A 24,777-nucleotide genomic window follows, 5' to 3' on the forward strand; every position below is an offset into this window, starting at 1 on the left:
AGTTGCATTATCACAAACGCAGAGTAATTCCATTGGCGTCGCATCAAAACGAATCCCTGCCGAAACCCGGGATCGAACCAGGGACCTTTAGATCTTCAGTCTAACGCTCTCCCAACTGAGCTATTTCGGCTGACGTTGAAGGTTGTCATTTGCATGTGTTCATTAACCTCTGCCTCGTTGCCAATTTCACAGTCACCTTCGTCTGATAAGACACAGGGGCGCTGAAAGGCGAGCAGCCGATGCAGTGAAGTTACACACACATTTCTTCTTCTTCCGTCATCGTAACAAGCAAACATGTCGACTCGATTCGTGTAATATTGACTTCGCTGACGCTAGAAAACCCGTGCTATATCGATGCCAGGGGCAACTCGTGTGCGGAGAACGAGACACAAGAAGGAGTGAGTCTCTCCACCGTATGAGAGGCAGTATCTAGCAGATACACACGGTAAAACATTCGACTTGCGTTAGCTCACACGTCATCGTCTGCAAGCTAAAATGGACACATCTGCACTGCCCAGTGAGGCGACACTTGTACTAACACCTGGTGGACGCCTGCGAGACGCGGAGATGAGCTGCAGCTTGTGGGCGCGACTGTAGCGCTGCGCCCTGGATCAAATAGCACTGCACATTGCTGGTGACCCACGTGTTTAGTAGTGACGCAACTGCTAGGATGCAGCTGAACGTCCGCCATTTGAGAGCGAGAAAATTTTCGCAGTCGGCAGGACTCGAACCTACGCTCCCAGAGGGAATCTGATTTCAAGTCAGACGCCTTAACCACTCGGCCACGACTGCCGGTGGCGGAAGCGACTCCCGACAACTGAAACCGCCATCTTTAGAAGCAATCTGGTGGCAGAAAACGGCGTGGCCTCACTCTTTCCTGTACGGTTTCCATTAGCCGTTACGAAAGTGTATTAATTTTCGCCCAGACAGGGACTTGAACCCAGGTGTATTAATTTTCGCCCAGACAGGGACTTGAACCCAGGACCCTTTGGTTGAAAACCTAACGCTCTACCGACTCAGCTATGCGGACCCACGCAAGAGCATTATCGTACAGCTGCGTGGTGTGCGAGTGATTCGCATGTCGTAATTACTGGCTTACGGCTCCAATGGCGACTTCACCGACTTCCCACTGACGCACCGCTGACGCTAGTTTTCTGTCGTCTTAAAACGATGGACATACCTCCAAGCAGCTGCGAGATCTTAAGAAAAGAAACGCTGCACCACTGCTTTTGCCGCACTCGAGTGATTGAAATTGCGATTCTTAAAAAGAAAATGAGATGTTCGCTCTGTCCATCACTTTCGAGCACATCTGTGTACTCACGATCTCAGCGACGGCTTTCTGCAGTCCCAGCGTCAGTGTCAGTGTGAGGTGAACCGATAGCCAGAGTAAGCAGCGGTCGTCGCGAAAACTCAGTATTCTTAAAACGGAAATTTTCGTCTTGTTGAGAATGGCGTCACTGGTTTGCACCCGCATTCGCCCACACATGTCACATGTGTGCGAAAATGTTTGCTCCTCTTTACGCAAAATCGCACGCAGCCGGTAGGATTCGAACCTACGCTCCCAGAGGGAATCTGATTTCGAGTCAGACGCCTTAACCACTCGGCCACGACTGCCGTTAGCGCGGTGTTCTCCGGACACATGCAACTGCTACCGTTTAAAGCACTGTGGTGTCAGAAAACGGCGTAGCTGCATTATTTTCTGTAGCGTCTCCACCGCTACCAGACGAATCGCTACCAAAGTATTAAAATTTCCGCCTGGACAGGGACTTGAAACCTGGGCCCTTAGGTTAAAAGCCTAATGCTCTACCGACTGAGCTATCCGGGCTCACACGAGGCTGCAAAACCTCCCACGACGCACAACTATACATTGACTCATGTCCTTTACTGTTGTGCAATCGCTGTATGGGGCCGTTAACAAATAAAACGTCGCCTAAATGCTGTCTACAAACTTATCGCGCTAAGCTCGTAACACACTATCGAAGACTGCTGGCACATGATGCAACAACAAATTGCCCCAGTTGTTACGTCTCATACGTTGGAGCAGAGAATTTACGTGTTTTGTCGACACTCACTGGGCAATTGGAAATTTCACAAGCATTTCGAATGCAATGTTTCCCACGCTTTCGCTCATTTCACGGTTCCGTTGAAGACGTTCTTCACCACCTGACACAGAAACAGGAATGCAGTCGGTAGGATATTTTTAATTCTTTTGCTTCTAGGGGAGTTAGTTGTCTAGTGAGTTCCTCTTATGGCATGCACTAGACAACCAGAACAGCTACAGGAGAGAGTCATTTTTGTTGTCAGCGGTAGTTGCATTATCACAAACGCAGAGTAATTCCATTGGCGTCGCATCAAAACGAATCCCTGCCGAAACCCGGGATCGAACCAGGGACCTTTAGATCTTCACTCTAACGCTCTCCCAACTGAGCTATTTCGGCTGACGTTGAAGGTTGTCATTTGCATGTGTTCATTAACCTCTGCCTCGTTGCCAATTTCACAGTCACCTTCGTCTGATAAGACACAGGGGCGCTGAAAGGCGAGCAGCCGATGCAGTGAAGTTACACACACATTTCTTCTTCTTCCGTCATCGTAACAAGCAAACATGTCGACTCGATTCGTGTAATATTGACTTCGCTGACGCTAGAAAACCCGTGCTATATCGATGCCAGGGGCAACTCGTGTGCGGAGAACGAGACACAAGAAGGAGTGAGTCTCTCCACCGTATGAGAGGCAGTATCTAGCAGATACACACGGTAAAACATTCGACTTGCGTTAGCTCACACGTCATCGTCTGCAAGCTAAAATGGACACATCTGCACTGCCCAGTGAGGCGACACTTGTACTAACACCTGGTGGACGCCTGCGAGACGCGGAGATGAGCTGCAGCTTGTGGGCGCGACTGTAGCGCTGCGCCCTGGATCAAATAGCACTGCACATTGCTGGTGACCCACGTGTTTAGTAGTGACGCAACTGCTAGGATGCAGCTGAACGTCCGCCATTTGAGAGCGAGAAAATTTTCGCAGTCGGCAGGACTCGAACCTACGCTCCCAGAGGGAATCTGATTTCAAGTCAGACGCCTTAACCACTCGGCCACGACTGCCGGTGGCGGAAGCGACTCCCGACAACTGAAACCGCCATCTTTAGAAGCAATCTGGTGGCAGAAAACGGCGTGGCCTCACTCTTTCCTGTACGGTTTCCATTAGCCGTTACGAAAGTGTATTAATTTTCGCCCAGACAGGGACTTGAACCCAGGTGTATTAATTTTCGCCCAGACAGGGACTTGAACCCAGGACCCTTTGGTTGAAAACCTAACGCTCTACCGACTCAGCTATGCGGACCCACGCAAGAGCATTATCGTACAGCTGCGTGGTGTGCGAGTGATTCGCATGTCGTAATTACTGGCTTACGGCTCCAATGGCGACTTCACCGACTTCCCACTGACGCACCGCTGACGCTAGTTTTCTGTCGTCTTAAAACGATGGACATACCTCCAAGCAGCTGCGAGATCTTAAGAAAAGAAACGCTGCACCACTGCTTTTGCCGCACTCGAGTGATTGAAATTGCGATTCTTAAAAAGAAAATGAGATGTTCGCTCTGTCCATCACTTTCGAGCACATCTGTGTACTCACGATCTCAGCGACGGCTTTCTGCAGTCCCAGCGTCAGTGTCAGTGTGAGGTGAACCGATAGCCAGAGTAAGCAGCGGTCGTCGCGAAAACTCAGTATTCTTAAAACGGAAATTTTCGTCTTGTTGAGAATGGCGTCACTGGTTTGCACCCGCATTCGCCCACACATGTCACATGTGTGCGAAAATGTTTGCTCCTCTTTACGCAAAATCGCACGCAGCCGGTAGGATTCGAACCTACGCTCCCAGAGGGAATCTGATTTCGAGTCAGACGCCTTAACCACTCGGCCACGACTGCCGTTAGCGCGGTGTTCTCCGGACACATGCAACTGCTACCGTTTAAAGCACTGTGGTGTCAGAAAACGGCGTAGCTGCATTATTTTCTGTAGCGTCTCCACCGCTACCAGACGAATCGCTACCAAAGTATTAAAATTTCCGCCTCGACAGGGACTTGAAACCTGGGCCCTTAGGTTAAAAGCCTAATGCTCTACCGACTGAGCTATCCGGGCTCACACGAGGCTGCAAAACCTCCAACGACGCACAACTATACATTGACTCATGTCCTTTACTGTTGTGCAATCGCTGTATGGGGCCGTTAACAAATAAAACGTCGCCTAAATGCTGTCTACAAACTTATCGCGCTAAGCTCGTAACACACTATCGAAGACTGCTGGCACATGATGCAACAACAAATTGCCCCAGTTGTTACGTCTCATACGTTGGAGCAGAGAATTTACGTGTTTTGTCGACACTCACTGGGCAATTGGAAATTTCACAAGCATTTCGAATGCAATGTTTCCCACGCTTTCGCTCATTTCACGGTTCCGTTGAAGACGTTCTTCACCACCTGACACAGAAACAGGAATGCAGTCGGTAGGATATTTTTAATTCTTTTGCTTCTAGGGGAGTTAGTTGTCTAGTGAGTTCCTCTTATGGCATGCACTAGACAACCAGAACAGCTACAGGAGAGAGTCATTTTTGTTGTCAGCGGTAGTTGCATTATCACAAACGCAGAGTAATTCCATTGGCGTCGCATCAAAACGAATCCCTGCCGAAACCCGGGATCGAACCAGGGACCTTTAGATCTTCAGTCTAACGCTCTCCCAACTGAGCTATTTCGGCTGACGTTGAAGGTTGTCATTTGCATGTGTTCATTAACCTCTGCCTCGTTGCCAATTTCACAGTCACCTTCGTCTGATAAGACACAGGGGCGCTGAAAGGCGAGCAGCCGATGCAGTGAAGTTACACACACATTTCTTCTTCTTCCGTCATCGTAACAAGCAAACATGTCGACTCGATTCGTGTAATATTGACTTCGCTGACGCTAGAAAACCCGTGCTATATCGATGCCAGGGGCAACTCGTGTGCGGAGAACGAGACACAAGAAGGAGTGAGTCTCTCCACCGTATGAGAGGCAGTATCTAGCAGATACACACGGTAAAACATTCGACTTGCGTTAGCTCACACGTCATCGTCTGCAAGCTAAAATGGACACATCTGCACTGCCCAGTGAGGCGACACTTGTACTAACACCTGGTGGACGCCTGCGAGACGCGGAGATGAGCTGCAGCTTGTGGGCGCGACTGTAGCGCTGCGCCCTGGATCAAATAGCACTGCACATTGCTGGTGACCCACGTGTTTAGTAGTGACGCAACTGCTAGGATGCAGCTGAACGTCCGCCATTTGAGAGCGAGAAAATTTTCGCAGTCGGCAGGACTCGAACCTACGCTCCCAGAGGGAATCTGATTTCAAGTCAGACGCCTTAACCACTCGGCCACGACTGCCGGTGGCGGAAGCGACTCCCGACAACTGAAACCGCCATCTTTAGAAGCAATCTGGTGGCAGAAAACGGCGTGGCCTCACTCTTTCCTGTACGGTTTCCATTAGCCGTTACGAAAGTGTATTAATTTTCGCCCAGACAGGGACTTGAACCCAGGTGTATTAATTTTCGCCCAGACAGGGACTTGAACCCAGGACCCTTTGGTTGAAAACCTAACGCTCTACCGACTCAGCTATGCGGACCCACGCAAGAGCATTATCGTACAGCTGCGTGGTGTGCGAGTGATTCGCATGTCGTAATTACTGGCTTACGGCTCCAATGGCGACTTCACCGACTTCCCACTGACGCACCGCTGACGCTAGTTTTCTGTCGTCTTAAAACGATGGACATACCTCCAAGCAGCTGCGAGATCTTAAGAAAAGAAACGCTGCACCACTGCTTTTGCCGCACTCGAGTGATTGAAATTGCGATTCTTAAAAAGAAAATGAGATGTTCGCTCTGTCCATCACTTTCGAGCACATCTGTGTACTCACGATCTCAGCGACGGCTTTCTGCAGTCCCAGCGTCAGTGTCAGTGTGAGGTGAACCGATAGCCAGAGTAAGCAGCGGTCGTCGCGAAAACTCAGTATTCTTAAAACGGAAATTTTCGTCTTGTTGAGAATGGCGTCACTGGTTTGCACCCGCATTCGCCCACACATGTCACATGTGTGCGAAAATGTTTGCTCCTCTTTACGCAAAATCGCACGCAGCCGGTAGGATTCGAACCTACGCTCCCAGAGGGAATCTGATTTCGAGTCAGACGCCTTAACCACTCGGCCACGACTGCCGTTAGCGCGGTGTTCTCCGGACACATGCAACTGCTACCGTTTAAAGCACTGTGGTGTCAGAAAACGGCGTAGCTGCATTATTTTCTGTAGCGTCTCCACCGCTACCAGACGAATCGCTACCAAAGTATTAAAATTTCCGCCTGGACAGGGACTTGAAACCTGGGCCCTTAGGTTAAAAGCCTAATGCTCTACCGACTGAGCTATCCGGGCTCACACGAGGCTGCAAAACCTCCCACGACGCACAACTATACATTGACTCATGTCCTTTACTGTTGTGCAATCGCTGTATGGGGCCGTTAACAAATAAAACGTCGCCTAAATGCTGTCTACAAACTTATCGCGCTAAGCTCGTAACACACTATCGAAGACTGCTGGCACATGATGCAACAACAAATTGCCCCAGTTGTTACGTCTCATACGTTGGAGCAGAGAATTTACGTGTTTTGTCGACACTCACTGGGCAATTGGAAATTTCACAAGCATTTCGAATGCAATGTTTCCCACGCTTTCGCTCATTTCACGGTTCCGTTGAAGACGTTCTTCACCACCTGACACAGAAACAGGAATGCAGTCGGTAGGATATTTTTAATTCTTTTGCTTCTAGGGGAGTTAGTTGTCTAGTGAGTTCCTCTTATGGCATGCACTAGACAACCAGAACAGCTACAGGAGAGAGTCATTTTTGTTGTCAGCGGTAGTTGCATTATCACAAACGCAGAGTAATTCCATTGGCGTCGCATCAAAACGAATCCCTGCCGAAACCCGGGATCGAACCAGGGACCTTTAGATCTTCAGTCTAACGCTCTCCCAACTGAGCTATTTCGGCTGACGTTGAAGGTTGTCATTTGCATGTGTTCATTAACCTCTGCCTCGTTGCCAATTTCACAGTCACCTTCGTCTGATAAGACACAGGGGCGCTGAAAGGCGAGCAGCCGATGCAGTGAAGTTACACACACATTTCTTCTTCTTCCGTCATCGTAACAAGCAAACATGTCGACTCGATTCGTGTAATATTGACTTCGCTGACGCTAGAAAACCCGTGCTATATCGATGCCAGGGGCAACTCGTGTGCGGAGAACGAGACACAAGAAGGAGTGAGTCTCTCCACCGTATGAGAGGCAGTATCTAGCAGATACACACGGTAAAACATTCGACTTGCGTTAGCTCACACGTCATCGTCTGCAAGCTAAAATGGACACATCTGCACTGCCCAGTGAGGCGACACTTGTACTAACACCTGGTGGACGCCTGCGAGACGCGGAGATGAGCTGCAGCTTGTGGGCGCGACTGTAGCGCTGCGCCCTGGATCAAATAGCACTGCACATTGCTGGTGACCCACGTGTTTAGTAGTGACGCAACTGCTAGGATGCAGCTGAACGTCCGCCATTTGAGAGCGAGAAAATTTTCGCAGTCGGCAGGACTCGAACCTACGCTCCCAGAGGGAATCTGATTTCAAGTCAGACGCCTTAACCACTCGGCCACGACTGCCGGTGGCGGAAGCGACTCCCGACAACTGAAACCGCCATCTTTAGAAGCAATCTGGTGGCAGAAAACGGCGTGGCCTCACTCTTTCCTGTACGGTTTCCATTAGCCGTTACGAAAGTGTATTAATTTTCGCCCAGACAGGGACTTGAACCCAGGTGTATTAATTTTCGCCCAGACAGGGACTTGAACCCAGGACCCTTTGGTTGAAAACCTAACGCTCTACCGACTCAGCTATGCGGACCCACGCAAGAGCATTATCGTACAGCTGCGTGGTGTGCGAGTGATTCGCATGTCGTAATTACTGGCTTACGGCTCCAATGGCGACTTCACCGACTTCCCACTGACGCACCGCTGACGCTAGTTTTCTGTCGTCTTAAAACGATGGACATACCTCCAAGCAGCTGCGAGATCTTAAGAAAAGAAACGCTGCACCACTGCTTTTGCCGCACTCGAGTGATTGAAATTGCGATTCTTAAAAAGAAAATGAGATGTTCGCTCTGTCCATCACTTTCGAGCACATCTGTGTACTCACGATCTCAGCGACGGCTTTCTGCAGTCCCAGCGTCAGTGTCAGTGTGAGGTGAACCGATAGCCAGAGTAAGCAGCGGTCGTCGCGAAAACTCAGTATTCTTAAAACGGAAATTTTCGTCTTGTTGAGAATGGCGTCACTGGTTTGCACCCGCATTCGCCCACACATGTCACATGTGTGCGAAAATGTTTGCTCCTCTTTACGCAAAATCGCACGCAGCCGGTAGGATTCGAACCTACGCTCCCAGAGGGAATCTGATTTCGAGTCAGACGCCTTAACCACTCGGCCACGACTGCCGTTAGCGCGGTGTTCTCCGGACACATGCAACTGCTACCGTTTAAAGCACTGTGGTGTCAGAAAACGGCGTAGCTGCATTATTTTCTGTAGCGTCTCCACCGCTACCAGACGAATCGCTACCAAAGTATTAAAATTTCCGCCTGGACAGGGACTTGAAACCTGGGCCCTTAGGTTAAAAGCCTAATGCTCTACCGACTGAGCTATCCGGGCTCACACGAGGCTGCAAAACCTCCCACGACGCACAACTATACATTGACTCATGTCCTTTACTGTTGTGCAATCGCTGTATGGGGCCGTTAACAAATAAAACGTCGCCTAAATGCTGTCTACAAACTTATCGCGCTAAGCTCGTAACACACTATCGAAGACTGCTGGCACATGATGCAACAACAAATTGCCCCAGTTGTTACGTCTCATACGTTGGAGCAGAGAATTTACGTGTTTTGTCGACACTCACTGGGCAATTGGAAATTTCACAAGCATTTCGAATGCAATGTTTCCCACGCTTTCGCTCATTTCACGGTTCCGTTGAAGACGTTCTTCACCACCTGACACAGAAACAGGAATGCAGTCGGTAGGATATTTTTAATTCTTTTGCTTCTAGGGGAGTTAGTTGTCTAGTGAGTTCCTCTTATGGCATGCACTAGACAACCAGAACAGCTACAGGAGAGAGTCATTTTTGTTGTCAGCGGTAGTTGCATTATCACAAACGCAGAGTAATTCCATTGGCGTCGCATCAAAACGAATCCCTGCCGAAACCCGGGATCGAACCAGGGACCTTTAGATCTTCAGTCTAACGCTCTCCCAACTGAGCTATTTCGGCTGACGTTGAAGGTTGTCATTTGCATGTGTTCATTAACCTCTGCCTCGTTGCCAATTTCACAGTCACCTTCGTCTGATAAGACACAGGGGCGCTGAAAGGCGAGCAGCCGATGCAGTGAAGTTACACACACATTTCTTCTTCTTCCGTCATCGTAACAAGCAAACATGTCGACTCGATTCGTGTAATATTGACTTCGCTGACGCTAGAAAACCCGTGCTATATCGATGCCAGGGGCAACTCGTGTGCGGAGAACGAGACACAAGAAGGAGTGAGTCTCTCCACCGTATGAGAGGCAGTATCTAGCAGATACACACGGTAAAACATTCGACTTGCGTTAGCTCACACGTCATCGTCTGCAAGCTAAAATGGACACATCTGCACTGCCCAGTGAGGCGACACTTGTACTAACACCTGGTGGACGCCTGCGAGACGCGGAGATGAGCTGCAGCTTGTGGGCGCGACTGTAGCGCTGCGCCCTGGATCAAATAGCACTGCACATTGCTGGTGACCCACGTGTTTAGTAGTGACGCAACTGCTAGGATGCAGCTGAACGTCCGCCATTTGAGAGCGAGAAAATTTTCGCAGTCGGCAGGACTCGAACCTACGCTCCCAGAGGGAATCTGATTTCAAGTCAGACGCCTTAACCACTCGGCCACGACTGCCGGTGGCGGAAGCGACTCCCGACAACTGAAACCGCCATCTTTAGAAGCAATCTGGTGGCAGAAAACGGCGTGGCCTCACTCTTTCCTGTACGGTTTCCATTAGCCGTTACGAAAGTGTATTAATTTTCGCCCAGACAGGGACTTGAACCCAGGTGTATTAATTTTCGCCCAGACAGGGACTTGAACCCAGGACCCTTTGGTTGAAAACCTAACGCTCTACCGACTCAGCTATGCGGACCCACGCAAGAGCATTATCGTACAGCTGCGTGGTGTGCGAGTGATTCGCATGTCGTAATTACTGGCTTACGGCTCCAATGGCGACTTCACCGACTTCCCACTGACGCACCGCTGACGCTAGTTTTCTGTCGTCTTAAAACGATGGACATACCTCCAAGCAGCTGCGAGATCTTAAGAAAAGAAACGCTGCACCACTGCTTTTGCCGCACTCGAGTGATTGAAATTGTGATTCTTAAAAAGAAAATGAGATGTTCGCTCTGTCCATCACTTTCGAGCACATCTGTGTACTCACGATCTCAGCGACGGCTTTCTGCAGTCCCAGCGTCAGTGTCAGTGTGAGGTGAACCGATAGCCAGAGTAAGCAGCGGTCGTCGCGAAAACTCAGTATTCTTAAAACGGAAATTTTCGTCTTGTTGAGAATGGCGTCACTGGTTTGCACCCGCATTCGCCCACACATGTCACATGTGTGCGAAAATGTTTGCTCCTCTTTACGCAAAATCGCACGCAGCCGGTAGGATTCGAACCTACGCTCCCAGAGGGAATCTGATTTCGAGTCAGACGCCTTAACCACTCGGCCACGACTGCCGTTAGCGCGGTGTTCTCCGGACACATGCAACTGCTACCGTTTAAAGCACTGTGGTGTCAGAAAACGGCGTAGCTGCATTATTTTCTGTAGCGTCTCCACCGCTACCAGACGAATCGCTACCAAAGTATTAAAATTTCCGCCTGGACAGGGACTTGAAACCTGGGCCCTTAGGTTAAAAGCCTAATGCTCTACCGACTGAGCTATCCGGGCTCACACGAGGCTGCAAAACCTCCCACGACGCACAACTATACATTGACTCATGTCCTTTACTGTTGTGCAATCGCTGTATGGGGCCGTTAACAAATAAAACGTCGCCTAAATGCTGTCTACAAACTTATCGCGCTAAGCTCGTAACACACTATCGAAGACTGCTGGCACATGATGCAACAACAAATTGCCCCAGTTGTTACGTCTCATACGTTGGAGCAGAGAATTTACGTGTTTTGTCGACACTCACTGGGCAATTGGAAATTTCACAAGCATTTCGAATGCAATGTTTCCCACGCTTTCGCTCATTTCACGGTTCCGTTGAAGACGTTCTTCACCACCTGACACAGAAACAGGAATGCAGTCGGTAGGATATTTTTAATTCTTTTGCTTCTAGGGGAGTTAGTTGTCTAGTGAGTTCCTCTTATGGCATGCACTAGACAACCAGAACAGCTACAGGAGAGAGTCATTTTTGTTGTCAGCGGTAGTTGCATTATCACAAACGCAGAGTAATTCCATTGGCGTCGCATCAAAACGAATCCCTGCCGAAACCCGGGATCGAACCAGGGACCTTTAGATCTTCACTCTAACGCTCTCCCAACTGAGCTATTTCGGCTGACGTTGAAGGTTGTCATTTGCATGTGTTCATTAACCTCTGCCTCGTTGCCAATTTCACAGTCACCTTCGTCTGATAAGACACAGGGGCGCTGAAAGGCGAGCAGCCGATGCAGTGAAGTTACACACACATTTCTTCTTCTTCCGTCATCGTAACAAGCAAACATGTCGACTCGATTCGTGTAATATTGACTTCGCTGACGCTAGAAAACCCGTGCTATATCGATGCCAGGGGCAACTCGTGTGCGGAGAACGAGACACAAGAAGGAGTGAGTCTCTCCACCGTATGAGAGGCAGTATCTAGCAGATACACACGGTAAAACATTCGACTTGCGTTAGCTCACACGTCATCGTCTGCAAGCTAAAATGGACACATCTGCACTGCCCAGTGAGGCGACACTTGTACTAACACCTGGTGGACGCCTGCGAGACGCGGAGATGAGCTGCAGCTTGTGGGCGCGACTGTAGCGCTGCGCCCTGGATCAAATAGCACTGCACATTGCTGGTGACCCACGTGTTTAGTAGTGACGCAACTGCTAGGATGCAGCTGAACGTCCGCCATTTGAGAGCGAGAAAATTTTCGCAGTCGGCAGGACTCGAACCTACGCTCCCAGAGGGAATCTGATTTCAAGTCAGACGCCTTAACCACTCGGCCACGACTGCCGGTGGCGGAAGCGACTCCCGACAACTGAAACCGCCATCTTTAGAAGCAATCTGGTGGCAGAAAACGGCGTGGCCTCACTCTTTCCTGTACGGTTTCCATTAGCCGTTACGAAAGTGTATTAATTTTCGCCCAGACAGGGACTTGAACCCAGGTGTATTAATTTTCGCCCAGACAGGGACTTGAACCCAGGACCCTTTGGTTGAAAACCTAACGCTCTACCGACTCAGCTATGCGGACCCACGCAAGAGCATTATCGTACAGCTGCGTGGTGTGCGAGTGATTCGCATGTCGTAATTACTGGCTTACGGCTCCAATGGCGACTTCACCGACTTCCCACTGACGCACCGCTGACGCTAGTTTTCTGTCGTCTTAAAACGATGGACATACCTCCAAGCAGCTGCGAGATCTTAAGAAAAGAAACGCTGCACCACTGCTTTTGCCGCACTCGAGTGATTGAAATTGCGATTCTTAAAAAGAAAATGAGATGTTCGCTCTGTCCATCACTTTCGAGCACATCTGTGTACTCACGATCTCAGCGACGGCTTTCTGCAGTCCCAGCGTCAGTGTCAGTGTGAGGTGAACCGATAGCCAGAGTAAGCAGCGGTCGTCGCGAAAACTCAGTATTCTTAAAACGGAAATTTTCGTCTTGTTGAGAATGGCGTCACTGGTTTGCACCCGCATTCGCCCACACATGTCACATGTGTGCGAAAATGTTTGCTCCTCTTTACGCAAAATCGCACGCAGCCGGTAGGATTCGAACCTACGCTCCCAGAGGGAATCTGATTTCGAGTCAGACGCCTTAACCACTCGGCCACGACTGCCGTTAGCGCGGTGTTCTCCGGACACATGCAACTGCTACCGTTTAAAGCACTGTGGTGTCAGAAAACGGCGTAGCTGCATTATTTTCTGTAGCGTCTCCACCGCTACCAGACGAATCGCTACCAAAGTATTAAAATTTCCGCCTGGACAGGGACTTGAAACCTGGGCCCTTAGGTTAAAAGCCTAATGCTCTACCGACTGAGCTATCCGGGCTCACACGAGGCTGCAAAACCTCCCACGACGCACAACTATACATTGACTCATGTCCTTTACTGTTGTGCAATCGCTGTATGGGGCCGTTAACAAATAAAACGTCGCCTAAATGCTGTCTACAAACTTATCGCGCTAAGCTCGTAACACACTATCGAAGACTGCTGGCACATGATGCAACAACAAATTGCCCCAGTTGTTACGTCTCATACGTTGGAGCAGAGAATTTACGTGTTTTGTCGACACTCACTGGGCAATTGGAAATTTCACAAGCATTTCGAATGCAATGTTTCCCACGCTTTCGCTCATTTCACGGTTCCGTTGAAGACGTTCTTCACCACCTGACACAGAAACAGGAATGCAGTCGGTAGGATATTTTTAATTCTTTTGCTTCTAGGGGAGTTAGTTGTCTAGTGAGTTCCTCTTATGGCATGCACTAGACAACCAGAACAGCTACAGGAGAGAGTCATTTTTGTTGTCAGCGGTAGTTGCATTATCACAAACGCAGAGTAATTCCATTGGCGTCGCATCAAAACGAATCCCTGCCGAAACCCGGGATCGAACCAGGGACCTTTAGATCTTCAGTCTAACGCTCTCCCAACTGAGCTATTTCGGCTGACGTTGAAGGTTGTCATTTGCATGTGTTCATTAACCTCTGCCTCGTTGCCAATTTCACAGTCACCTTCGTCTGATAAGACACAGGGGCGCTGAAAGGCGAGCAGCCGATGCAGTGAAGTTACACACACATTTCTTCTTCTTCCGTCATCGTAACAAGCAAACATGTCGACTCGATTCGTGTAATATTGACTTCGCTGACGCTAGAAAACCCGTGCTATATCGATGCCAGGGGCAACTCGTGTGCGGAGAACGAGACACAAGAAGGAGTGAGTCTCTCCACCGTATGAGAGGCAGTATCTAGCAGATACACACGGTAAAACATTCGACTTGCGTTAGCTCACACGTCATCGTCTGCAAGCTAAAATGGACACATCTGCACTGCCCAGTGAGGCGACACTTGTACTAACACCTGGTGGACGCCTGCGAGACGCGGAGATGAGCTGCAGCTTGTGGGCGCGACTGTAGCGCTGCGCCCTGGATCAAATAGCACTGCACATTGCTGGTGACCCACGTGTTTAGTAGTGACGCAACTGCTAGGATGCAGCTGAACGTCCGCCATTTGAGAGCGAGAAAATTTTCGCAGTCGGCAGGACTCGAACCTACGCTCCCAGAGGGAATCTGATTTCAAGTCAGACGCCTTAACCACTCGGCCACGACTGCCGGTGGCGGAAGCGACTCCCGACAACTGAAACCGCCATCTTTAGAAGCAATCTGGTGGCAGAAAACGGCGTGGCCTCACTCTTTCCTGTACGGTTTCCATTAGCCGTTACGAAAGTGTATTAATTTTCGCCCAGACAGGGACTTGAACCCAGGTGTATTAATTTTCGCCCAGACAGGGACTTGAACCCAGGACCCTTTGGTTGAAAACCTAACGCTCTACCGACTCAGCTATGCGGACCCACGCAAGAGCATTATCGTACAGCTGCGTGGTGTGCGAGTGATTCGCATGTCGTAATTACTGGCTTACGGCTCCAATGGCGACTTCACCGACTTCCCACTGACGCACCGCTGACGCTAGTTTTCTGTCGTCTTAAAACGATGGACATACCTCCAAGCAGCTGCGAGATCTTAAGAAAAGAAACGCTGCACCACTGCTTTTGCCGCACTCGAGTGATTGAAATTGCGATTCTTAAAAAGAAAATGAGATGTTCGCTCTGTCCATCACTTTCGAGCACATCTGTGTACTCACGATCTCAGCGACGGCTTTCTGCAGTCCCAGCGTCAGTGTCAGTGTGAGGTGAACCGATAGCCAGAGTAAGCAGCGGTCGTCGCGAAAACTCAGTATTCTTAAAACGGAAATTTTCGTCTTGTTGAGAATGGCGTCACTGGTTTGCACCCGCATTCGCCCACACATGTCACATGTGTGCGAAAATGTTTGCTCCTCTTTACGCAAAATCGCACGCAGCCGGTAGGATTCGAACCTACGCTCCCAGAGGGAATCTGATTTCGAGTCAGACGCCTTAACCACTCGGCCACGACTGCCGTTAGCGCGGTGTTCTCCGGACACATGCAACTGCTACCGTTTAAAGCACTGTGGTGTCAGAAAACGGCGTAGCTGCATTATTTTCTGTAGCGTCTCCACCGCTACCAGACGAATCGCTACCAAAGTATTAAAATTTCCGCCTGGACAGGGACTTGAAACCTGGGCCCTTAGGTTAAAAGCCTAATGCTCTACCGACTGAGCTATCCGGGCTCACACGAGGCTGCAAAACCTCCCACGACGCACAACTATACATTGACTCATGTCCTTTACTGTTGTGCAATCGCTGTATGGGGCCGTTAACAAATAAAACGTCGCCTAAATGCTGTCTACAAACTTATCGCGCTAAGCTCGTAACACACTATCGAAGACTGCTGGCACATGATGCAACAACAAATTGCCCCAGTTGTTACGTCTCATACGTTGGAGCAGAGAATTTACGTGTTTTGTCGACACTCACTGGGCAATTGGAAATTTCACAAGCATTTCGAATGCAATGTTTCCCACGCTTTCGCTCATTTCACGGTTCCGTTGAAGACGTTCTTCACCACCTGACACAGAAACAGGAATGCAGTCGGTAGGATATTTTTAATTCTTTTGCTTCTAGGGGAGTTAGTTGTCTAGTGAGTTCCTCTTATGGCATGCACTAGACAACCAGAACAGCTACAGGAGAGAGTCATTTTTGTTGTCAGCGGTAGTTGCATTATCACAAACGCAGAGTAATTCCATTGGCGTCGCATCAAAACGAATCCCTGCCGAAACCCGGGATCGAACCAGGGACCTTTAGATCTTCAGTCTAACGCTCTCCCAACTGAGCTATTTCGGCTGACGTTGAAGGTTGTCATTTGCATGTGTTCATTAACCTCTGCCTCGTTGCCAATTTCACAGTCACCTTCGTCTGATAAGACACAGGGGCGCTGAAAGGCGAGCAGCCGATGCAGTGAAGTTACACACACATTTCTTCTTCTTCCGTCATCGTAACAAGCAAACATGTCGACTCGATTCGTGTAATATTGACTTCGCTGACGCTAGAAAACCCGTGCTATATCGATGCCAGGGGCAACTCGTGTGCGGAGAACGAGACACAAGAAGGAGTGAGTCTCTCCACCGTATGAGAGGCAGTATCTAGCAGATACACACGGTAAAACATTCGACTTGCGTTAGCTCACACGTCATCGTCTGCAAGCTAAAATGGACACATCTGCACTGCCCAGTGAGGCGACACTTGTACTAACACCTGGTGGACGCCTGCGAGACGCGGAGATGAGCTGCAGCTTGTGGGCGCGACTGTAGCGCTGCGCCCTGGATCAAATAGCACTGCACATTGCTGGTGACCCACGTGTTTAGTAGTGACGCAACTGCTAGGATGCAGCTGAACGTCCGCCATTTGAGAGCGAGAAAATTTTCGCAGTCGGCAGGACTCGAACCTACGCTCCCAGAGGGAATCTGATTTCAAGTCAGACGCCTTAACCACTCGGCCACGACTGCCGGTGGCGGAAGCGACTCCCGACAACTGAAACCGCCATCTTTAGAAGCAATCTGGTGGCAGAAAACGGCGTGGCCTCACTCTTTCCTGTACGGTTTCCATTAGCCGTTACGAAAGTGTATTAATTTTCGCCCAGACAGGGACTTGAACCCAGGTGTATTAATTTTCGCCCAGACAGGGACTTGAACCCAGGACCCTTTGGTTGAAAACCTAACGCTCTACCGACTCAGCTATGCGGACCCACGCAAGAGCATTATCGTACAGCTGCGTGGTGTGCGAGTGATTCGCATGTCGTAATTACTGGCTTACGGCTCCAATGGCGACTTCACCGACTTCCCACTGACGCACCGCTGACGCTAGTTTTCTGTCGTCTTAAAACGATGGACATACCTCCAAGCAGCTGCGAGATCTTAAGAAAAGAAACGCTGCACCACTGCTTTTGCCGCACTCGAGTGATTGAAATTGCGATTCTTAAAAAGAAAATGAGATGTTCGCTCTGTCCATCACTTTCGAGCACATCTGTGTACTCACGATCTCAGCGACGGCTTTCTGCAGTCCCAGCGTCAGTGTCAGTGTGAGGTGAACCGATAGCCAGAGTAAGCAGCGGTCGTCGCGAAAACTCAGTATTCTTAAAACGGAAATTTTCGTCTTGTTGAGAATGGCGTCACTGGTTTGCACCCGCATTCGCCCACACATGTCACATGTGTGCGAAAATGTTTGCTCCTCTTTACGCAAAATCGCACGCAGCCGGTAGGATTCGAACCTACGCTCCCAGAGGGAATCTGATTTCGAGTCAGACGCCTTAACCACTCGGCCACGACTGCCGTTAGCGCGGTGTTCTCCGGACACATGCAACTGCTACCGTTTAAAGCACTGTGGTGTCAGAAAACGGCGTAGCTGCATTATTTTCTGTAGCGTCTCCACCGCTACCAGACGAATCGCTACCAAAGTATTAAAATTTCCGCCTGGACAGGGACTTGAAACCTGGGCCCTTAGGTTAAAAGCCTAATGCTCTACCGACTGAGCTATCCGGGCTCACACGAGGCTGCAAAACCTCCCACGACGCACAACTATACATTGACTCATGTCCTTTACTGTTGTGCAATCGCTGTATGGGGCCGTTAACAAATAAAACGTCGCCTAAATGCTGTCTACAAACTTATCGCGCTAAGCTCGTAACACACTATCGAAGACTGCTGGCACATGATGCAACAACAAATTGCCCCAGTTGTTACGTCTCATACGTTGGAGCAGAGAATTTACGTGTTTTGTCGACACTCACTGGGCAATTGGAAATTTCACAAGCATTTCGAATGCAATGTTTCCCACGCTTTCGCTCATTTCACGGTTCCGTTGAAGACGTTCTTCACCACCTGACACAGAAACAGGAATGCAGTCGGTAGGATATTTTTAATTCTTTTGCTTCTAGGGGAGTTAGTTGTCTAGTGAGTTCCTCTTATGGCATGCACTAGACAACCAGAACAGCTACAGGAGAGAGTCATTTTTGTTGTCAGCGGTAGTTGCATTATCACAAACGCAGAGTAATTCCATTGGCGTCGCATCAAAACGAATCCCTGCCGAAACCCGGGATCGAACCAGGGACCTTTAGATCTTCAGTCTAACGCTCTCCCAACTGAGCTATTTCGGCTGACGTTGAAGGTTGTCATTTGCATGTGTTCATTAACCTCTGCCTCGTTGCCAATTTCACAGTCACCTTCGTCTGATAAGACACAGGGGCGCTGAAAGGCGAGCAGCCGATGCAGTGAAGTTACACACACATTTCTTCTTCTTCCGTCATCGTAACAAGCAAACATGTCGACTCGATTCGTGTAATATTGACTTCGCTGACGCTAGAAAACCCGTGCTATATCGATGCCAGGGGCAACTCGTGTGCGGAGAACGAGACACAAGAAGGAGTGAGTCTCTCCACCGTATGAGAGGCAGTATCTAGCAGATACACACGGTAAAACATTCGACTTGCGTTAGCTCACACGTCATCGTCTGCAAGCTAAAATGGACACATCTGCACTGCCCAGTGAGGCGACACTTGTACTAACACCTGGTGGACGCCTGCGAGACGCGGAGATGAGCTGCAGCTTGTGGGCGCGACTGTAGCGCTGCGCCCTGGATCAAATAGCACTGCACATTGCTGGTGACCCACGTGTTTAGTAGTGACGCAACTGCTAGGATGCAGCTGAACGTCCGCCATTTGAGAGCGAGAAAATTTTCGCAGTCGGCAGGACTCGAACCTACGCTCCCAGAGGGAATCTGATTTCAAGTCAGACGCCTTAACCACTCGGCCACGACTGCCGGTGGCGGAAGCGACTCCCGACAACTGAAACCGCCATCTTTAGAAGCAATCTGGTGGCAGAAAACGGCGTGGCCTCACTCTTTCCTGTACGGTTTCCATTAGCCGTTACGAAAGTGTATTAATTTTCGCCCAGACAGGGACTTGAACCCAGGTGTATTAATTTTCGCCCAGACAGGGACTTGAACCCAGGACCCTTTGGTTGAAAACCTAACGCTCTACCGACTCAGCTATGCGGACCCACGCAAGAGCATTATCGTACAGCTGCGTGGTGTGCGAGTGATTCGCATGTCGTAATTACTGGCTTACGGCTCCAATGGCGACTTCACCGACTTCCCACTGACGCACCGCTGACGCTAGTTTTCTGTCGTCTTAAAACGATGGACATACCTCCAAGCAGCTGCGAGATCTTAAGAAAAGAAACGCTGCACCACTGCTTTTGCCGCACTCGAGTGATTGAAATTGCGATTCTTAAAAAGAAAATGAGATGTTCGCTCTGTCCATCACTTTCGAGCACATCTGTGTACTCACGATCTCAGCGACGGCTTTCTGCAGTCCCAGCGTCAGTGTCAGTGTGAGGTGAACCGATAGCCAGAGTAAGCAGCGGTCGTCGCGAAAACTCAGTATTCTTAAAACGGAAATTTTCGTCTTGTTGAGAATGGCGTCACTGGTTTGCACCCGCATTCGCCCACACATGTCACATGTGTGCGAAAATGTTTGCTCCTCTTTACGCAAAATCGCACGCAGCCGGTAGGATTCGAACCTACGCTCCCAGAGGGAATCTGATTTCGAGTCAGACGCCTTAACCACTCGGCCACGACTGCCGTTAGCGCGGTGTTCTCCGGACACATGCAACTGCTACCGTTTAAAGCACTGTGGTGTCAGAAAACGGCGTAGCTGCATTATTTTCTGTAGCGTCTCCACCGCTACCAGACGAATCGCTACCAAAGTATTAAAATTTCCGCCTGGACAGGGACTTGAAACCTGGGCCCTTAGGTTAAAAGCCTAATGCTCTACCGACTGAGCTATCCGGGCTCACACGAGGCTGCAAAACCTCCCACGACGCACAACTATACATTGACTCATGTCCTTTACTGTTGTGCAATCGCTGTATGGGGCCGTTAACAAATAAAACGTCGCCTAAATGCTGTCTACAAACTTATCGCGCTAAGCTCGTAACACACTATCGAAGACTGCTGGCACATGATGCAACAACAAATTGCCCCAGTTGTTACGTCTCATACGTTGGAGCAGAGAATTTACGTGTTTTGTCGACACTCACTGGGCAATTGGAAATTTCACAAGCATTTCGAATGCAATGTTTCCCACGCTTTCGCTCATTTCACGGTTCCGTTGAAGACGTTCTTCACCACCTGACACAGAAACAGGAATGCAGTCGGTAGGATATTTTTAATTCTTTTGCTTCTAGGGGAGTTAGTTGTCTAGTGAGTTCCTCTTATGGCATGCACTAGACAACCAGAACAGCTACAGGAGAGAGTCATTTTTGTTGTCAGCGGTAGTTGCATTATCACAAACGCAGAGTAATTCCATTGGCGTCGCATCAAAACGAATCCCTGCCGAAACCCGGGATCGAACCAGGGACCTTTAGATCTTCAGTCTAACGCTCTCCCAACTGAGCTATTTCGGCTGACGTTGAAGGTTGTCATTTGCATGTGTTCATTAACCTCTGCCTCGTTGCCAATTTCACAGTCACCTTCGTCTGATAAGACACAGGGGCGCTGAAAGGCGAGCAGCCGATGCAGTGAAGTTACACACACATTTCTTCTTCTTCCGTCATCGTAACAAGCAAACATGTCGACTCGATTCGTGTAATATTGACTTCGCTGACGCTAGAAAACCCGTGCTATATCGATGCCAGGGGCAACTCGTGTGCGGAGAACGAGACACAAGAAGGAGTGAGTCTCTCCACCGTATGAGAGGCAGTATCTAGCAGATACACACGGTAAAACATTCGACTTGCGTTAGCTCACACGTCATCGTCTGCAAGCTAAAATGGACACATCTGCACTGCCCAGTGAGGCGACACTTGTACTAACACCTGGTGGACGCCTGCGAGACGCGGAGATGAGCTGCAGCTTGTGGGCGCGACTGTAGCGCTGCGCCCTGGATCAAATAGCACTGCACATTGCTGGTGACCCACGTGTTTAGTAGTGACGCAACTGCTAGGATGCAGCTGAACGTCCGCCATTTGAGAGCGAGAAAATTTTCGCAGTCGGCAGGACTCGAACCTACGCTCCCAGAGGGAATCTGATTTCAAGTCAGACGCCTTAACCACTCGGCCACGACTGCCGGTGGCGGAAGCGACTCCCGACAACTGAAACCGCCATCTTTAGAAGCAATCTGGTGGCAGAAAACGGCGTGGCCTCACTCTTTCCTGTACGGTTTCCATTAGCCGTTACGAAAGTGTATTAATTTTCGCCCAGACAGGGACTTGAACCCAGGTGTATTAATTTTCGCCCAGACAGGGACTTGAACCCAGGACCCTTTGGTTGAAAACCTAACGCTCTACCGACTCAGCTATGCGGACCCACGCAAGAGCATTATCGTACAGCTGCGTGGTGTGCGAGTGATTCGCATGTCGTAATTACTGGCTTACGGCTCCAATGGCGACTTCACCGACTTCCCACTGACGCACCGCTGACGCTAGTTTTCTGTCGTCTTAAAACGATGGACATACCTCCAAGCAGCTGCGAGATCTTAAGAAAAGAAACGCTGCACCACTGCTTTTGCCGCACTCGAGTGATTGAAATTGCGATTCTTAAAAAGAAAATGAGATGTTCGCTCTGTCCATCACTTTCGAGCACATCTGTGTACTCACGATCTCAGCGACGGCTTTCTGCAGTCCCAGCGTCAGTGTCAGTGTGAGGTGAACCGATAGCCAGAGTAAGCAGCGGTCGTCGCGAAAACTCAGTATTCTTAAAACGGAAATTTTCGTCTTGTTGAGAATGGCGTCACTGGTTTGCACCCGCATTCGCCCACACATGTCACATGTGTGCGAAAATGTTTGCTCCTCTTTACGCAAAATCGCACGCAGCCGGTAGGATTCGAACCTACGCTCCCAGAGGGAATCTGATTTCGAGTCAGACGCCTTAACCACTCGGCCACGACTGCCGTTAGCGCGGTGTTCTCCGGACACATGCAACTGCTACCGTTTAAAGCACTGTGGTGTCAGAAAACGGCGTAGCTGCATTATTTTCTGTAGCGTCTCCACCGCTACCAGACGAATCGCTACCAAAGTATTAAAATTTCCGCCTGGACAGGGACTTGAAACCTGGGCCCTTAGGTTAAAAGCCTAATGCTCTACCGACTGAGCTATCCGGGCTCACACGAGGCTGCAAAACCTCCACGACGCACAACTATACATTGACTCATGTCCTTTACTGTTGTGCAATCGCTGTATGGGGCCGTTAACAAATAAAACGTCGCCTAAATGCTGTCTACAAACTTATCGCGCTAAGCTCGTAACACACTATCGAAGACTGCTGGCACATGATGCAACAACAAATTGCCCCAGTTGTTACGTCTCATACGTTGGAGCAGAGAATTTACGTGTTTTGTCGACACTCACTGGGCAATTGGAAATTTCACAAGCATTTCGAATGCAATGTTTCCCACGCTTTCGCTCATTTCACGGTTCCGTTGAAGACGTTCTTCACCACCTGACACAGAAACAGGAATGCAGTCGGTAGGATATTTTTAATTCTTTTGCTTCTAGGGGAGTTAGTTGTCTAGTGAGTTCCTCTTATGGCATGCACTAGACAACCAGAACAGCTACAGGAGAGAGTCATTTTTGTTGTCAGCGGTAGTTGCATTATCACAAACGCAGAGTAATTCCATTGGCGTCGCATCAAAACGAATCCCTGCCGAAACCCGGGATCGAACCAGGGACCTTTAGATCTTCAGTCTAACGCTCTCCCAACTGAGCTATTTCGGCTGACGTTGAAGGTTGTCATTTGCATGTGTTCATTAACCTCTGCCTCGTTGCCAATTTCACAGTCACCTTCGTCTGATAAGACACAGGGGCGCTGAAAGGCGAGCAGCCGATGCAGTGAAGTTACACACACATTTCTTCTTCTTCCGTCATCGTAACAAGCAAACATGTCGACTCGATTCGTGTAATATTGACTTCGCTGACGCTAGAAAACCCGTGCTATATCGATGCCAGGGGCAACTCGTGTGCGGAGAACGAGACACAAGAAGGAGTGAGTCTCTCCACCGTATGAGAGGCAGTATCTAGCAGATACACACGGTAAAACATTCGACTTGCGTTAGCTCACACGTCATCGTCTGCAAGCTAAAATGGACACATCTGCACTGCCCAGTGAGGCGACACTTGTACTAACACCTGGTGGACGCCTGCGAGACGCGGAGATGAGCTGCAGCTTGTGGGCGCGACTGTAGCGCTGCGCCCTGGATCAAATAGCACTGCACATTGCTGGTGACCCACGTGTTTAGTAGTGACGCAACTGCTAGGATGCAGCTGAACGTCCGCCATTTGAGAGCGAGAAAATTTTCGCAGTCGGCAGGACTCGAACCTACGCTCCCAGAGGGAATCTGATTTCAAGTCAGACGCCTTAACCACTCGGCCACGACTGCCGGTGGCGGAAGCGACTCCCGACAACTGAAACCGCCATCTTTAGAAGCAATCTGGTGGCAGAAAACGGCGTGGCCTCACTCTTTCCTGTACGGTTTCCATTAGCCGTTACGAAAGTGTATTAATTTTCGCCCAGACAGGGACTTGAACCCAGGTGTATTAATTTTCGCCCAGACAGGGACTTGAACCCAGGACCCTTTGGTTGAAAACCTAACGCTCTACCGACTCAGCTATGCGGACCCACGCAAGAGCATTATCGTACAGCTGCGTGGTGTGCGAGTGATTCGCATGTCGTAATTACTGGCTTACGGCTCCAATGGCGACTTCACCGACTTCCCACTGACGCACCGCTGACGCTAGTTTTCTGTCGTCTTAAAACGATGGACATACCTCCAAGCAGCTGCGAGATCTTAAGAAAAGAACGACGCTGCACACTGCTTTTGCCGCACTCGAGTGATTGAAATTGCGATTCTTAAAAAGAAAATGAGATGTTTCGCTCTGTCCATCACTTTCGAGCACATCTGTGTACTCACGATCTCAGCGACGCTTTCTGCAGTCCCAGCGTCAGTGTCAGTGTGAGGTGAACCGATAGCCAGAGTAAGCAGCGGTCGTCGCCGAAAACTCAGTATTCTTAAAACGGAAATTTTCGTCTTGTTGAGAATGGCGTCACTGGTTTGCACCCGCATTCGCCCACACATGTCACCATGTGGTGCGAAAATTGTTTGCTCCTCTTTACGCAAAATCGCACGCAGCCGGTAGGATTCGAACCTACGCTCCCAGAGGAATCTGATTTCGAGTCAGACGCCTTAACCACTCGGCCACGACTGCCGTTAGCGCGGTGTTCTCCGACACATGCAACTGCTACCGTTTAAAGCACTGTGGTGTCAGAAAACGGCGTAGCTGCATTA

At 49.7% G+C, this 24,777-nt stretch overlaps 43 non-coding genes across 43 annotated transcripts; all 43 read right to left on the minus strand.

Annotated features, from left to right (window-relative positions):
• Positions 1-57: 57 nt before the first annotated feature.
• Trnaf-gaa (transfer RNA phenylalanine (anticodon GAA)) lies at positions 58-130 on the minus strand. Its single transcript has one exon. It is a non-coding gene; the product is annotated as a tRNA-Phe (tRNA).
• A 580-nt stretch (positions 131-710) lies between these two features.
• On the minus strand, positions 711-792 carry Trnas-uga (transfer RNA serine (anticodon UGA)). Its single transcript has one exon. It is a non-coding gene; the product is annotated as a tRNA-Ser (tRNA).
• A 740-nt stretch (positions 793-1,532) lies between these two features.
• Trnas-cga (transfer RNA serine (anticodon CGA)) lies at positions 1,533-1,614 on the minus strand. Its single transcript has one exon. It is a non-coding gene; the product is annotated as a tRNA-Ser (tRNA).
• Positions 1,615-1,752: 138 nt separating this feature from the next.
• Trnak-uuu (transfer RNA lysine (anticodon UUU)) lies at positions 1,753-1,825 on the minus strand. The gene has a single exon. It is a non-coding gene; the product is annotated as a tRNA-Lys (tRNA).
• Positions 1,826-2,365: 540 nt separating this feature from the next.
• Positions 2,366-2,438, minus strand: Trnaf-gaa (transfer RNA phenylalanine (anticodon GAA)). The gene has a single exon. It is a non-coding gene; the product is annotated as a tRNA-Phe (tRNA).
• Positions 2,439-3,018: 580 nt separating this feature from the next.
• On the minus strand, positions 3,019-3,100 carry Trnas-uga (transfer RNA serine (anticodon UGA)). The gene has a single exon. It is a non-coding gene; the product is annotated as a tRNA-Ser (tRNA).
• A 740-nt stretch (positions 3,101-3,840) lies between these two features.
• Trnas-cga (transfer RNA serine (anticodon CGA)) lies at positions 3,841-3,922 on the minus strand. The gene has a single exon. It is a non-coding gene; the product is annotated as a tRNA-Ser (tRNA).
• A 138-nt stretch (positions 3,923-4,060) lies between these two features.
• Positions 4,061-4,133, minus strand: Trnak-uuu (transfer RNA lysine (anticodon UUU)). Its single transcript has one exon. It is a non-coding gene; the product is annotated as a tRNA-Lys (tRNA).
• Positions 4,134-4,673: 540 nt separating this feature from the next.
• Positions 4,674-4,746, minus strand: Trnaf-gaa (transfer RNA phenylalanine (anticodon GAA)). The gene has a single exon. It is a non-coding gene; the product is annotated as a tRNA-Phe (tRNA).
• Positions 4,747-5,326: 580 nt separating this feature from the next.
• On the minus strand, positions 5,327-5,408 carry Trnas-uga (transfer RNA serine (anticodon UGA)). The gene has a single exon. It is a non-coding gene; the product is annotated as a tRNA-Ser (tRNA).
• Positions 5,409-6,148: 740 nt separating this feature from the next.
• Trnas-cga (transfer RNA serine (anticodon CGA)) lies at positions 6,149-6,230 on the minus strand. Its single transcript has one exon. It is a non-coding gene; the product is annotated as a tRNA-Ser (tRNA).
• Positions 6,231-6,368: 138 nt separating this feature from the next.
• On the minus strand, positions 6,369-6,441 carry Trnak-uuu (transfer RNA lysine (anticodon UUU)). Its single transcript has one exon. It is a non-coding gene; the product is annotated as a tRNA-Lys (tRNA).
• A 540-nt stretch (positions 6,442-6,981) lies between these two features.
• Positions 6,982-7,054, minus strand: Trnaf-gaa (transfer RNA phenylalanine (anticodon GAA)). Its single transcript has one exon. It is a non-coding gene; the product is annotated as a tRNA-Phe (tRNA).
• Positions 7,055-7,634: 580 nt separating this feature from the next.
• On the minus strand, positions 7,635-7,716 carry Trnas-uga (transfer RNA serine (anticodon UGA)). Its single transcript has one exon. It is a non-coding gene; the product is annotated as a tRNA-Ser (tRNA).
• A 740-nt stretch (positions 7,717-8,456) lies between these two features.
• On the minus strand, positions 8,457-8,538 carry Trnas-cga (transfer RNA serine (anticodon CGA)). The gene has a single exon. It is a non-coding gene; the product is annotated as a tRNA-Ser (tRNA).
• A 138-nt stretch (positions 8,539-8,676) lies between these two features.
• Trnak-uuu (transfer RNA lysine (anticodon UUU)) lies at positions 8,677-8,749 on the minus strand. Its single transcript has one exon. It is a non-coding gene; the product is annotated as a tRNA-Lys (tRNA).
• Positions 8,750-9,289: 540 nt separating this feature from the next.
• On the minus strand, positions 9,290-9,362 carry Trnaf-gaa (transfer RNA phenylalanine (anticodon GAA)). The gene has a single exon. It is a non-coding gene; the product is annotated as a tRNA-Phe (tRNA).
• A 580-nt stretch (positions 9,363-9,942) lies between these two features.
• Positions 9,943-10,024, minus strand: Trnas-uga (transfer RNA serine (anticodon UGA)). The gene has a single exon. It is a non-coding gene; the product is annotated as a tRNA-Ser (tRNA).
• A 740-nt stretch (positions 10,025-10,764) lies between these two features.
• On the minus strand, positions 10,765-10,846 carry Trnas-cga (transfer RNA serine (anticodon CGA)). Its single transcript has one exon. It is a non-coding gene; the product is annotated as a tRNA-Ser (tRNA).
• Positions 10,847-10,984: 138 nt separating this feature from the next.
• On the minus strand, positions 10,985-11,057 carry Trnak-uuu (transfer RNA lysine (anticodon UUU)). The gene has a single exon. It is a non-coding gene; the product is annotated as a tRNA-Lys (tRNA).
• Positions 11,058-11,597: 540 nt separating this feature from the next.
• Trnaf-gaa (transfer RNA phenylalanine (anticodon GAA)) lies at positions 11,598-11,670 on the minus strand. Its single transcript has one exon. It is a non-coding gene; the product is annotated as a tRNA-Phe (tRNA).
• A 580-nt stretch (positions 11,671-12,250) lies between these two features.
• Positions 12,251-12,332, minus strand: Trnas-uga (transfer RNA serine (anticodon UGA)). The gene has a single exon. It is a non-coding gene; the product is annotated as a tRNA-Ser (tRNA).
• Positions 12,333-13,072: 740 nt separating this feature from the next.
• On the minus strand, positions 13,073-13,154 carry Trnas-cga (transfer RNA serine (anticodon CGA)). The gene has a single exon. It is a non-coding gene; the product is annotated as a tRNA-Ser (tRNA).
• A 138-nt stretch (positions 13,155-13,292) lies between these two features.
• Positions 13,293-13,365, minus strand: Trnak-uuu (transfer RNA lysine (anticodon UUU)). The gene has a single exon. It is a non-coding gene; the product is annotated as a tRNA-Lys (tRNA).
• A 540-nt stretch (positions 13,366-13,905) lies between these two features.
• Positions 13,906-13,978, minus strand: Trnaf-gaa (transfer RNA phenylalanine (anticodon GAA)). Its single transcript has one exon. It is a non-coding gene; the product is annotated as a tRNA-Phe (tRNA).
• A 580-nt stretch (positions 13,979-14,558) lies between these two features.
• Positions 14,559-14,640, minus strand: Trnas-uga (transfer RNA serine (anticodon UGA)). Its single transcript has one exon. It is a non-coding gene; the product is annotated as a tRNA-Ser (tRNA).
• Positions 14,641-15,380: 740 nt separating this feature from the next.
• On the minus strand, positions 15,381-15,462 carry Trnas-cga (transfer RNA serine (anticodon CGA)). Its single transcript has one exon. It is a non-coding gene; the product is annotated as a tRNA-Ser (tRNA).
• A 138-nt stretch (positions 15,463-15,600) lies between these two features.
• Positions 15,601-15,673, minus strand: Trnak-uuu (transfer RNA lysine (anticodon UUU)). The gene has a single exon. It is a non-coding gene; the product is annotated as a tRNA-Lys (tRNA).
• A 540-nt stretch (positions 15,674-16,213) lies between these two features.
• Trnaf-gaa (transfer RNA phenylalanine (anticodon GAA)) lies at positions 16,214-16,286 on the minus strand. Its single transcript has one exon. It is a non-coding gene; the product is annotated as a tRNA-Phe (tRNA).
• A 580-nt stretch (positions 16,287-16,866) lies between these two features.
• Trnas-uga (transfer RNA serine (anticodon UGA)) lies at positions 16,867-16,948 on the minus strand. The gene has a single exon. It is a non-coding gene; the product is annotated as a tRNA-Ser (tRNA).
• Positions 16,949-17,688: 740 nt separating this feature from the next.
• Positions 17,689-17,770, minus strand: Trnas-cga (transfer RNA serine (anticodon CGA)). Its single transcript has one exon. It is a non-coding gene; the product is annotated as a tRNA-Ser (tRNA).
• A 138-nt stretch (positions 17,771-17,908) lies between these two features.
• On the minus strand, positions 17,909-17,981 carry Trnak-uuu (transfer RNA lysine (anticodon UUU)). The gene has a single exon. It is a non-coding gene; the product is annotated as a tRNA-Lys (tRNA).
• Positions 17,982-18,521: 540 nt separating this feature from the next.
• Trnaf-gaa (transfer RNA phenylalanine (anticodon GAA)) lies at positions 18,522-18,594 on the minus strand. Its single transcript has one exon. It is a non-coding gene; the product is annotated as a tRNA-Phe (tRNA).
• Positions 18,595-19,174: 580 nt separating this feature from the next.
• Trnas-uga (transfer RNA serine (anticodon UGA)) lies at positions 19,175-19,256 on the minus strand. Its single transcript has one exon. It is a non-coding gene; the product is annotated as a tRNA-Ser (tRNA).
• Positions 19,257-19,996: 740 nt separating this feature from the next.
• On the minus strand, positions 19,997-20,078 carry Trnas-cga (transfer RNA serine (anticodon CGA)). The gene has a single exon. It is a non-coding gene; the product is annotated as a tRNA-Ser (tRNA).
• Positions 20,079-20,216: 138 nt separating this feature from the next.
• Trnak-uuu (transfer RNA lysine (anticodon UUU)) lies at positions 20,217-20,289 on the minus strand. Its single transcript has one exon. It is a non-coding gene; the product is annotated as a tRNA-Lys (tRNA).
• Positions 20,290-20,829: 540 nt separating this feature from the next.
• Positions 20,830-20,902, minus strand: Trnaf-gaa (transfer RNA phenylalanine (anticodon GAA)). Its single transcript has one exon. It is a non-coding gene; the product is annotated as a tRNA-Phe (tRNA).
• Positions 20,903-21,482: 580 nt separating this feature from the next.
• Trnas-uga (transfer RNA serine (anticodon UGA)) lies at positions 21,483-21,564 on the minus strand. The gene has a single exon. It is a non-coding gene; the product is annotated as a tRNA-Ser (tRNA).
• Positions 21,565-22,304: 740 nt separating this feature from the next.
• Positions 22,305-22,386, minus strand: Trnas-cga (transfer RNA serine (anticodon CGA)). Its single transcript has one exon. It is a non-coding gene; the product is annotated as a tRNA-Ser (tRNA).
• A 138-nt stretch (positions 22,387-22,524) lies between these two features.
• On the minus strand, positions 22,525-22,597 carry Trnak-uuu (transfer RNA lysine (anticodon UUU)). The gene has a single exon. It is a non-coding gene; the product is annotated as a tRNA-Lys (tRNA).
• Positions 22,598-23,136: 539 nt separating this feature from the next.
• Positions 23,137-23,209, minus strand: Trnaf-gaa (transfer RNA phenylalanine (anticodon GAA)). The gene has a single exon. It is a non-coding gene; the product is annotated as a tRNA-Phe (tRNA).
• A 580-nt stretch (positions 23,210-23,789) lies between these two features.
• Trnas-uga (transfer RNA serine (anticodon UGA)) lies at positions 23,790-23,871 on the minus strand. The gene has a single exon. It is a non-coding gene; the product is annotated as a tRNA-Ser (tRNA).
• Positions 23,872-24,616: 745 nt separating this feature from the next.
• Positions 24,617-24,697, minus strand: Trnas-cga (transfer RNA serine (anticodon CGA)). Its single transcript has one exon. It is a non-coding gene; the product is annotated as a tRNA-Ser (tRNA).
• Positions 24,698-24,777: the final 80 nt, after the last annotated feature.

The sequence above is a fragment of the Schistocerca serialis genome, chromosome 4 (assembly GCF_023864345.2).
Source record: "Schistocerca serialis cubense isolate TAMUIC-IGC-003099 chromosome 4, iqSchSeri2.2, whole genome shotgun sequence".
Classification (NCBI taxonomy): Eukaryota; Metazoa; Arthropoda; class Insecta; order Orthoptera; family Acrididae; genus Schistocerca; species Schistocerca serialis.